Source organism: Aythya ferina, assembly GCF_964211825.1.
Source record: "Aythya ferina genome assembly, chromosome: Z".
Classification (NCBI taxonomy): Eukaryota; Metazoa; Chordata; class Aves; order Anseriformes; family Anatidae; genus Aythya; species Aythya ferina.
In genome coordinates, this window is record NC_140299.1 from 63,378,277 (window position 1) to 63,388,160 (window position 9,884).

Genomic DNA, 9,884 nt, shown 5'->3' on the forward strand with positions numbered 1-9,884 from the left:
TGGCTGTCCTACTCCTCCCATCCCTCCCCCTGATACCTTGTGATTGCTCTCTCATGCATTTACATTTTTTAATCAATTCGTATACTGTTTTATCAATCTTAGAACACTACCTAGAGATTTCAGACATGTCAGTTTCTGCCATGTGTTATGCATTATATCGTGGTGATTGCCCAGGAGGAGGGATTTGCTTTCTATTTCCCTACCAACTAGGGAAACAAACAAGTTTATTCCTTCTATTTCACAATTAATTTAAACTTCCTACCTCTGAGATTTATGGGACCATGAAATGGGCCTAATAGCAGAATTTTTAACCTCTTCATACCTTATGTTATGTTGCAGAAAACAGAGATCTCTGAGAAATAAGAATGTGTGGGGGTTTTTGTTCATCTTCACAAAAAGAGTATTTTTCACCTGCTATGATTGCTATTCAGTTTCCCCTTCATGTAGAAAGCTGGCTTGCATACCAAGCTATAACTTTGGTTTCACTAACGAGATCAATACCGATCACTTGATAAATGCATGTCTTTTTTCCTCTTTACCATGTCTGCTCACATTACTGCCAAGTTATCCACCAACACCCATGAAAAGTTCATTACTGACTTGACAGCTTGAATTTTTGTTGTTTCAAGTACAAACACAAGCAACAGCTCCCTCAGGAAGATAAAAATGGGTTTATTTTTTCCCAAGATGATTTGATGTAATAAAATTAAAGCAAATTATGTCCTTGGGCTGAATTCCAAGCACCCATTGGTACAGATGTTTCGACCATTATAAAAGTCAGTGCAAGTTTCTGTGTTTGGAGATGTATGCTATGGAGGATCAGGGTGACCATCAGAAACTTCATGTATTTGTGTTTGTTGTTATTTTTTTTTTCAATAATATTTATTATGATGATTATTTGGTAGAATTGACCTTTAATATTGCTAAAAATTTGTTTACTTTTAAGCAATCAACAAGATTTGCAGAGGGTACTGGAAATAGCTTTTTGACTCAGATCCTAGGTGCATCATCCAAGTGTGCTGTTTTGGATTTCTTATTCATGAATAAGAATGAACTGTTTGGAGTTCTGAAAATTAGACAGATTAAGTAAGTGAAGGATTGTTTTCAGGATTTGTTAAAAGGAAGGTGGTAATTCCTTTGTTAATATATCTATACACATGTATGCTAAAAATAGTTTGATATATTTGTTTACAGAAAGGTGTAATTGCTTAATCGTGCCAACAAAGTCAAAATCAAGGGACCAGACAAGTATGAGAAAAAAGAGGGAATACTAAAATCAAATCATTTCATGTACTTTTCAATCCTGGATATCCCATGGCCTTGAAAAAAAAAAAAAAAAGGCTTAAGCCTAGTAACAAGAATTTTGCTTTCAACCCACTTGTGAATTAGTTGGTCAAGCTTGATATTTAAAATGCCTTAATGGGTGCAATTATTTAAGTAGTCTTGACTACTTTCTTAAATATGTAACAAAAAAGGTGAAATTCTATCTCTAGTTGCATTAGTTTTCTAAGGTGACAAGCAGAAAAGTCCAAAGACATGAATTACGTTATGATAGCAATATTTTTATTAATGTAGATTTATGTACTGTTGCTGTTCTCTCCCACACCCTGGTGATAGCAGTTGCATTCTCTTACAGCATTCCTCCTCCTCCACTTTCCATACTTAGTCATTATCAAATGCCTCCGTCTTGTTTAAATAACATGGTACTTAACCTTTGTTTGATGTTGGGAATGTAAGGTTGCTGAAATTACAACCAGGAGGATATAAGAGTGTGTATGGATATGTATTCAAAATCTCTAACTTAAGAATTATTCACCCAAGTAACTGAGTAGCATTCAGTTAAACTTAAGGCAAATATTTTGCTTCAAAGCTCTGCTTAAAATAAATAATTGAATACATTAGAAACAATGTATATAATGTTTCTAATGCTGTTTTGTAGGGTAATATGATATCTAAAATATGGGCTTTTTCCATGTCAGATGTGTGTCTAGGTCTCATAGACTATTTTTAAATTACATGTTTCGTTGTGCTTATAGTTAAAGTGCATGAAGATAAGGAAATGTATGGATGTCCAAGGGATATTTGATAGATATTCTGGAGAGTGTAGTGTTCTTTGACCTCCATTGTCCCTCATGTGGGACTGTCCTGGTTGCTGTGTGAGAGGGAAGGGAAGTTTGCCAGTAATCAAAGCTGTCATTTCGGGACCCTGAGGTTGCAGAGCACCAGGCATTGATCAGAAGATGCAGGGGGGTGTACTTCTAACTCCCTTTTCACTAACAAATCTCCCTTGTTTTAAACAGCCTTTTGAGCCACTTGCAGATAAAGTGATATAATATGATCAAATGTCATGAGAAGCATGAATTGAGAACTTGAATGTTATAGAGGGCTGGATGGAGACAGAAAGGATTAAATAACCTGGTCAGGAGAGCAAGGTATTTCATTCTGAGAGGAAAAAACGCCTGACTTATACAGTAGAAATTAAGGTGCCTTTGCAATCACACATTAGTTAAAACCTAGGTTCTGCTCTATGTGAAGACTTATTCTTGAGTGTTATATTTTTAAATAGTTTCAATTTTTTCATTTATTTATATATTTTTACATAAGAAAAAGTATAGCGCTATTCATTTAGCAAAGAAGGTTTCATGGAGTTTTTTGTTTTGCAAAAAGCATGAAAAACAAAGGAAGTTCAAGAACAGATTGCAAGTGCTCTTCAAAAGTCTGTAAGGCCATTTCTTGCAAATGTTTCTTACCAAAGGGGAACAGAGAAAAGGAGCACTAATGTAATTTTTACACTCTTTCCTAAATATTTCAATATGCAATAACCATGATTCTTGACAGTGGCCCACTCTCAGAGCTGTATTGTGCTGGTATCACATAACCTTATAAAATAGTTGTTTGTACATGTTTATCATTCTGTGCATAAATCCTCTGATTTTACATATGTGGGGATGTCACTTACAAGAGAAAAATGGAAGTATTTTCCTCCTGATTCTGATTCCTGATTTTGCTTTTTGCATCTCATTGGCTATATGTAAAGAAATCAAATAAAATATCTTCTCCCTCTTGCCTAGCTGTCCATTTCCAATTGCCTGCTTCTCTGTTTGCTAACATTCAGACCTCCTGAAATGACTAATTTTCTGCTGGCTGCCCACAGTTGTGCCTAATACACCTGAAGACTTTACTTCTGACAGCTAGAAAAGGCTGAAGCAAACATCACAAAAGGGAACAGGCACCTGTGCTTTGGAATCACAGTGGACCCACTTCTTCCAGTGGACAGGTAAGGTGGGATGGCTTCTGTGTTCAGATTCTCATAGGAAAAAGTCTGAAGAAACACGGAGGAATCGGATGATTAGGTAAATATCTGCTTGGTCTCAGTATTTGGCTAGACTTTTGTGGCTTCTTTTGTTTTCTTCTTTTTCTCACATCTTGAAACATTGGTTTACTCTTGATGAGGTCTCCACTGGGAGAAAGTCTTAATATGTGTTCCCTGTCATCGTTAACTAGAATATTTCGGACATTCCTTCACATAAGGTCAGTGTTATTATAACATGGAGGTTGCAAAAGAACATAGAGCAAGATAATTATAAACTATGCTAATAATGTTGAAATGTTTTTGTAAATACTATCTTCCTGACACACTTTTAGTTACTTGCAGGTAATTTAGCTAGCTTTGGATAGCACATGTGAAGAAAATTCTTCTTACAGCTCTAAGAAATCCTTCTCAAATAAGTATGAGTGTATATGTGAAGTTTAATTGTGTTTTGGTCACTAGCATGGGCCCTTTGGGTCCAGTTTTGAGTACTTCCTTCTGCTCTGTATAATCTGTGACACTCAGCAAGTCAATGATCTTCATTACTGGCTAAGAAATCACTAAACAGATATTAGAAAAGGAGAAAGGCCTCTTTGAAAGAATTTAGTTTCAACACATTCAAAATAAAGGGAGGCCCAAGGTGGTATTCCCCTCAGTCCTGCTGGTGAGGTGAATGGATGTGAGGTGAGGAAGAGGACACTAGTAATGCTAGTCAATCATTAGCTGTAGAACTGGTGATGGTGGCAGAGCTTTAGGTTCTGTGACCATGGGAAACTGTTTTCCGATTAGCATCTGCCTAGGAAAGGTAGTATACACATCAGTAAGTAGGTCAAAGGTGCCTTTGCCAGGGGGATGGCTGACCTGTTAAGGTGGGCATTAAAGTAAGAATGACAAGGGAGGGTGAGAGTCACTAGCAGCCCTGTAAAGGAGTGATGGACAGTTTTGACAAGCAGATGGCCTGGAGTAATGTGATAGGAAGGGATCACAATATCGACAAAATAGGGCTTAAACAGAGTCACTGCCTCTATTTGCATTAAGTAAGGCATGCCTAAAAGACACCATTATTTTAAGAAAAACAGGGTGAAAAATCAGCTTGCTGAGGTGCCACTATGGAGTGCATGCATACAAATGCATGCAGCATGAGCAATAAATATGAGTTAGAGAAATGTGTGCAGTTTAAGGGCTCATTGGAATCACAAAGACAAAATGAGATAGCGCCAATGATTGCAATGTTCTGATGAAAGAATAGATCGTGTTTAGGAAGGAGATTTTGGGAAGATGATTGGGGGTGGGGGAGGATACCCCATACATGATAGAGCAGTTGGAGTGCATGCAGTACTGCCTCGGAATGGATAACCAAGAGTTTATGGGTTAGGATCAAGGAAAAGACAGTTAAAGTTGGTGATGTAGTGGGTATCTGTCAACAGCCATCCAACCAAGAAGGTTTGCAGGCCCTTGTGCCTGTGGGGTGTTCAGCCACCCCAATATCTGCTGTGGGGATAACACAGCAAGGCATAAGCAATCTGGGAGATTCCTGGAATGCATTGATGACAACTTCCTGACCCAACAGATAGAGAACCAAATGAGGACAGGTTGTACTGGGCCTTGTACTCACCATCAAGGAAGGTATGATGTCAAAGACAAACTTGGGTGCATTGACTATGAACTACAGTTTGGTGAACCTGAACCTTCAGCATCCTGAGAGGACGAAGGAGGGCAAAAAGCAAAATCACAACACTGGACTTCAGGAGAGAAGACTATGACCTGTTCAATGATCTGCTTAGTAGAGTCCCATGGAATAAGGCCCTGGAAAGAAGAGTGTCCCAAGAAAGCTGGTTAATATTCAAGAATCATCTCCTCCAAGCCCAAGAGTGGCCTATCCCAATGAGCAGGAAGTCAGTCAAAAATGGCAGGAGCCCTGCATGGATGAACAACAAGCTCTTGGCAAAGCACAAGCACAGAAGGTAGCATACAGAGGCTGGAAGCAAGGACAGATAATCTGGGAGGAATACAGAGACATTGTCTGAACAGGCAGGGATGAAGTTAGGAAAGCTGACTGTAAATTAATTTGGTGAGGGATATCAAAAAAATAAAGGTTTCTATAAGTATGCCAGTGACAAAAGGAAGACTAGGGAAAATGTAGATCCTTCACTGAAAGAGGTGGAAGACCTGGTGACAATGAACATGAAAAAGGCTGAGGTACTGAATGCCTTCTTCACTTCAGTCTTTTCCAGTGAGACCAGCTTTCAAGAATCTCAGGCACTAGAAAACTGTGAAAAACTGGTGTAAGGAAGATGTACCCTTATTGAAAGAGGATCAAGTTAAGGAATACTAAAGCTAGCTGGACATATATAAGTCCATGGACCTTGAAGGGATGCATCCCTGAGTTGCTGAAGGAGATGGTAGATGTTATTGTGAGACCATTCTCAATAATCCCTGATAAGTCATGGTGACTTGGAGAAGTGTTCAAAAACATTAAGAAAGTAAACAGAACAGTAAGAACTGTAGGAAAGTAAATTCCTATCCTCAAGAAGGGCAAGAAGGAACTACAGGCTGGAAAGCCTCATCTTGATTCTGGGGAGGGTAATGGAGCATCTAATCCAGGAAGCTGTTTCCAGGCACACATAGAACAAGAAAATAATCAGGAGTAGTCAATACGGATTGACCAAGTAGAAGTCATGCTTGACAAACTTGATAAGCTTCTTTGATGAAATGATAGGCTTGGTAGATGAGGGCAGAGTAGTGGATATTGTCTTCCTGGACTTCAGTAAGCCTTCCAACACTGTCTTCCCTAATATGCTTATAGAGAAGCTGTTGAAGTATGGGTTGGATGAGCAGACAGTGAGAGTACAGAAAACTGTTGAATAGCCAGTAGTGGTAATCAGTGACACAAAGTCTAGTTGGAGGCCATTAACTAGCAGTGTTATCTAAGGAGCAATACTAGATCCTATTTAACATCTTCATTAATGATCCAGATGATGTGGCAGATGACTTCAGAAACTTTGCAGATGACACAAAACTGCTGATACACAACAGGCTTGTGCTGCTGCCCAGAGGGACCTCAAAAGGCTAGAGAAATGGACTGTTAGGAACCTCATGAAGTTCAACAAGAATAAGTGCAGAGTCCTGGGGAAGACTCCTGGGGAGAAAGAACACCAGGCTCCAGTACATACTGGGGGCCACCCAGTCAGAGCATGGCTATGCAAAAAAAAGGACCTGAGAGTCCCAATGAACACAATGAGTAACACGATCAAGCAATGTGCTTTTGCTGCAAAGCAGGCTAATGGTATCCTGGGCATTTGGTGGATAGCTGCCAACAGGTGAAGGTAAGTGATTCTTCCCCTTTAATCAGCACTGGTTAGGTTACACCCAGAATACTGGGTGTAGTTCTGGGCTCTCCAGTATATAAACATAAGTGACGGAGTCCAGCAACGGGCCATTAAGATGAAGATGTGACTGGGGCATCTCCTCTGTGAGGAAACTCTTGTGAGAGCTGGGACTGTTCAGCCTGGAGAAGAGAAGGGTTGATGGAGGTCTTCTTATTCAGTACAAATACCTGCAGGGAGGGTGTAAAGATAGCAAAGGCAGGCTCTTTTCAGAGATGCCAAAAGACAGGAAAAGAGGCAGTGTACACAAAACAGAACACAGGAGGTTTCCTCCAAATATCAGGAAACAGTTTCTCACTATGTGGGTGACTGAACACTGGCACAGATTGCCCAGAGAGGGTTCTCCATTCTTGGATGTATTCAAAGCCTTCTGAACATAAACCTGGGCAGGTAGTCCCTCCTGAGTAAGGGGGTTGACCAGATGACCTCCACAGGTCCCTGCCAACCTCAGACATCCTGTGCTAGTGTGCTAAGAGTGAAACAACCTCAAATTTTATCTTTCTTTTAGAAGATGCCTCACTTGCAGATTAGTAAAACTAATAGAAATAGATGGCAGTAGCATCTTATTTGCAAGTGACGCATGGCTATAGTTTTGCAAGCACACGTGGTACTTGCTTTATATGTGTATTTCTAGAAATCAGCAGGCATACAATCAAACACAGTTTGAAAAAGATTTTATCCAATTATGGGTTGCTATTTATACTGATCTATTTTGAAATTCTGAACTCAAGCTTAATATCTAAGATATTTTAAATAATTGATAATGTGCCTAAATAATTAATCATTGGAAAGATAGTTTTTCACAGAGAGGGTACATTTATTTACATTCCACAGTGCTTGAGGAAAGATGGTAGTTGCCTTTGAATTACCAGAATAATTGTCTGTGGTAAATTGCAGCAAGTTCCACTGAAGCAAATAGCATTAAAATGTGTTTTCCACTGATTCACTGTTAGTGAAAAGCATAGAGCACTACTATGAGAGAGAGATGAAAGATCTGTTTTAGGGCATATGAACCACAAATGCACCTCCCCTCTTCTTCCATTGACAGACCAAAGAGGAATTGACAATCTGAGAAGTCAACTGAAAAAGAAGAGGAACCTCACCTCCTTCCTGCCTCTTTTCAGTTTGGAGATACTTTTTACTTATAGATACCTTCTTTACTCTTCAGGTGTTGAAGGGGCTGTCTGACAAGGAATTTTCTTGTAGGGGCACAGTGCTTTGATGGTGTGTAGGCTGTTCTTGGTTCCCTGAGGAGATGTAACTCTGCACTGAGTGTCATTGCCCAGAAGTAAATGAAAACTGGAATTTCACTTTGCACATAGAATGTCTCTTGAATCTTGAAATTCGGTTTCTGAGCCAATAAACTCAGCAACATGAAAAGGATGCTTTGTTGAGGCATGAAGAAGGTTTTGAGATGAGAGTATGGTTACCCTGCTCAAGCCCTTGCCCTGAATAGTGAAAATATTGCCTCTTAATGTCCAACCTACTACAGGCATTTCTACATTTTTCTGTTCCACTCAAAAAAAAGACTTACAAAATATCTGAAAAACTACCAAACTCACAATTATTGAAGCAAGGAGTCTCTGTAGATTCCTATTTCATCCAAGAAAATGAGAAAACAGAAGATTTATACACTCCAGCTTTGCATAACAAGGAGGCTTCTGTGACTTTGTTACTTTGCAAGTTTTTAGTGATCCTACAACATCAGGTGCAATATATCAATTATCTGCATATAATGTAACATTAAACTCAGAATTAAGATTCCATAGTTCTGGGCATGCTTGTGTTATGTATACAAATGCTCTGTTTTGTTATAACCTCTCTGAGTATCTTTTGAAGCAAAGAGCACACTGGAATGGTACATAGAATTGCACCCATGGGAAAAGAAAACAGAGCAATATTCTCTCTAAAATTATATTTCTTCTACCAGCTCAGTTTATTACTACAGTTATTGAACTTAATTGCCTACTTTTCTTATTGTTTACTATTTGCATAAATAGATACAGATTAGTTCACATGCATAGAAGTGCTTGCAGAATGGTTGTTACATGAGTTTCAGAAGCCACATACAAAAAATATTTGTGCAAAAGAAAAGGTATCAGAGATTCTTATTGAGCAATAAAATCCTGCTGTAATAATTTCTTATTTTCTCTCTGATGTTTCTCTTCTTTCAAAAATCTTTAGAAGATATACTTCCACTAAGAAACTGTTAAAAATCCCAAGAATGTATCACATTTTCTGCTATAGTAAAGGGTAGCAAGATTTCGAATTTTCTCATCTTCTGTTTCTTATCAGTGTTCTAATTTATCTTCTATTAATGTTAACTATTGTCTCAAGCATCAACTTACATATGTGCTTGCGTTATTATTTTTTTTTTGGGGGGGGGGGAGAGGTTGTTTGTTTCTTTGTTGTTGTTTTGTTTTAAATAGTGGTTTGACCTGTGCTGGCAATAAAATTGAACAGGATAAGCCAAAAGTACAGCTTTGAGAAAAAAAAAATGTAACATTCTGAATCTGAAAATAAATTAGATATAATGGATTAATATGTAATTAAATTGTTTCATGTATTTGTGTTGCCATTCTGTTGCTGAATGATAGCTCTGTCCTATACAGATAACAGTCCAGTATTCACCATGTTTCAAAATTAATCCTATCTTAGTAAAAGTATTTCTTTAATCACATTTCCTATAATCTGATTATTTTTTTCCTAGAAATTGAAATATGACACTCCTGCATAATGTATATATGCTTGTTACTTACTGTAGACGTAAAGATACAGTAGCATCATGCAGGAAGTATTATACCATTTCACCTAGCATCAGACATATTTCAGATAATTGTATTATCTGATACCTTTTACCATTTGTTTTGCATTCAGAGCTGAAGATGACCACTTAAATAACTTGTCAGCTGCATTTTTCACCTTAAACCAGCTGGATTCCTTATAATGACAGTAACGTCTGTGTTGAGGGCGTTGGACCTTGACTGTTGACCTGGTACAAGGATAATAGGTATGTTTTTAATCATGAATTACTTGTCTTCCTCAGCTGAATGGGCTCTAAACCAATGTCTCAATATTATGCTTGATAAGGACAGAAATGGTTTTACCTCCCTTTGTGGTTTGATACTACTAACAAATAAACCAACTGATTTTGTCCCCTCTTTAAGCTGTAACTGTATATTCTTTGT

At 38.2% G+C, this 9,884-nt stretch overlaps 1 long non-coding RNA gene across 1 annotated transcript; it reads left to right on the plus strand.

Moving 5' to 3' along the window:
* Window positions 1-829: 829 nt before the first annotated feature.
* On the plus strand, window positions 830-9,680 carry LOC311427066. Its single transcript, XR_014687192.1, has 3 exons — window positions 830-1,086; window positions 3,155-3,277; window positions 9,574-9,680. It is a non-coding gene; the product is annotated as an uncharacterized lncRNA (long non-coding RNA).
* The last annotated feature ends 204 nt before the right edge of the window (window positions 9,681-9,884 follow it).